Source organism: Mastomys coucha, unplaced genomic scaffold (assembly GCF_008632895.1).
Source record: "Mastomys coucha isolate ucsf_1 unplaced genomic scaffold, UCSF_Mcou_1 pScaffold19, whole genome shotgun sequence".
In the NCBI taxonomy this organism is placed as follows: domain Eukaryota; kingdom Metazoa; phylum Chordata; class Mammalia; order Rodentia; family Muridae; genus Mastomys; species Mastomys coucha.
This window is the reverse complement of record NW_022196901.1, coordinates 12991862-12993940: the sequence shown is the minus strand read 5'-3', so window position 1 is coordinate 12993940 and position 2079 is coordinate 12991862.

The following is a 2079-nucleotide window of genomic DNA, read 5'->3' as shown; positions in this document are numbered from 1 at the left end:
TCATGTGTCTGAAGGTTCTGAGTGGGTTCCTCTGAGCAGCAGTGGTGGTCCTATCTGCACTCACAGGCCTGTCCACATTCCTCAAGAACAAGCTTTTGAGTGTTATTTTGTATGGGTGTGTCCTTATCTGGTTTTGGTGTGTGGGTAATACCAATTGTAGAAGTGTTTTACTTGAGCATTTCTTCCCATTCATTTGAGTTTAGGAAGCATTTATCCCTTCCCTCTCTAGTTTATGGAACAATGTGGGGGAAATTTATGTTAGTCCTTTTCTAAAGTTTCTATAGAATTTAGAATTGGATCCAGTAGGTCTTCATTTCTTCTTCCAAGTAGATTCCTACCACCTTGGTTTGGTCTCATTGCTCACGTAATCAAAATCACTAGGGTGATAACATTTTGCCCTGACTCTGTTTTGTTCCTGCCTTGACACTCCTAAACTTTCCCCTTCCCCACCTCCAGTAGCCACTGCCTCTTTTTCAATGCTTTTGAGACTGTCTATGACCCTAATGATGGTCCAGACCTGTTAACCTAAATCATTAATGTTTGTGCTGGCTAAAACATAAAACCAAAACAGCTAAGAGGAAATATAAGTCAAATATAATTGTTATGTGATATGTGAAAAATAGCACTAAGTTCTGCAAGAAGACCTATGTTGCTCTGACCCCATCAAACACTGATGTAATTGTGGTCTTTTTGTCTTTAAACAAATGTGAACTGTGGCACTAGGAGACTTTGAACGTGTGTCTGCTCTTAGTCACTTGTTAATAAAAGAATTCACATTTTTTAATTGGCTGAATGAGCATGGTTGTCAATAACTATCCTCTGTAGATCATGAGTTCTGTTTTCACTGTTGATGTTGCCTTGGTCTATATCATACATATGTCAAGAAATATATATTGTGTAGTCATATGTATGTCAAGAAATGTATATACTTTATGAGTCACATACATGATTATAAATTTATTATTTACTGTAGACATTCTGGTTACTGGATTTTAATTTTTTCAAAATAATTCCTGTTATCACCCACCCCATTAACCCTTCCTTTGACTGGAGGGATACAGTGATATTTTATGTGTACTGGCATTAATGCCATGCTAAATTTGAGTTTTGTTTTTCTTTAAGGATCTAATTAATACTTTCTTTTTAGTATACACATACCCTGATATATGCCTAAAGTCCTTCAGGGAAGAAATCATTGACTGTACACGTTTGGTGCCATGGGAGTCTTTCCTCAAGGATGTCAAACCTCCTTTCCTGTAATCTGGCTCATGTCTGGGATTTGGCTTTGACAGTTTTGTAATTTAGTCCAGAGTTTTAGATAATTGACTTGAAAGTTTTCCGTCTATGAAGATCAAGTGGGCGGACTCAGTAGGCTTATCTGTTTTATTTCTGGCTATGGTAATTAATTAGCCAGTTCACTAATGTGGGTCTGAGAGTCACATCATTCATTCAGTCATGTTGACTCTGCTGTTCATTATTATCACCTAGTCATCGTGAATTCAATGGTTCTGACCCTTTGACATTTGCAAGTCCTCATTCCCAATATGGTGTTATTCAGAGATGGGGACCTTTGGGAAATTATTAGATTAAGGCTGTACTTTTACCATGTAATTAGTGTCCTTCTAGGAAAAGCCCAGAAACCTAGTTTGAAGATCCACAAGTTTTACACTTCAGCAGATTCACTCATTACCAAAAGACACAGAGAGTGGAGGGTCATTGCCTGAAGCTGTAGATTCACTTCTATGTAGTAGTGTTGTGGGTTAGACCACTGCTCCACTATGGAATTTAGTCCTTCAGTCCACATGGATCTGCCCTGGAGGTGGGGGCTGTGGCTCTGGTGTGTTAAAGAGAACAGAATATCATGCTGTATATGTTACTTTTTTGTTTTACCATGTTAACTTTCCACAGAAAGCCATCTTTCTTCCTCTTGGCCATTTTATTTAATTCATTCATTGATCATCTTGCTCACCTTAGGTTCCTCTCCCAACTTCATCGTTCTCTTCCTCCTCCATTGTCATGCACTGAGTCCAGTCAGAGCTGTCTGTCTGCATGTGGTATAGGGCCACCCAGTGGAGCATG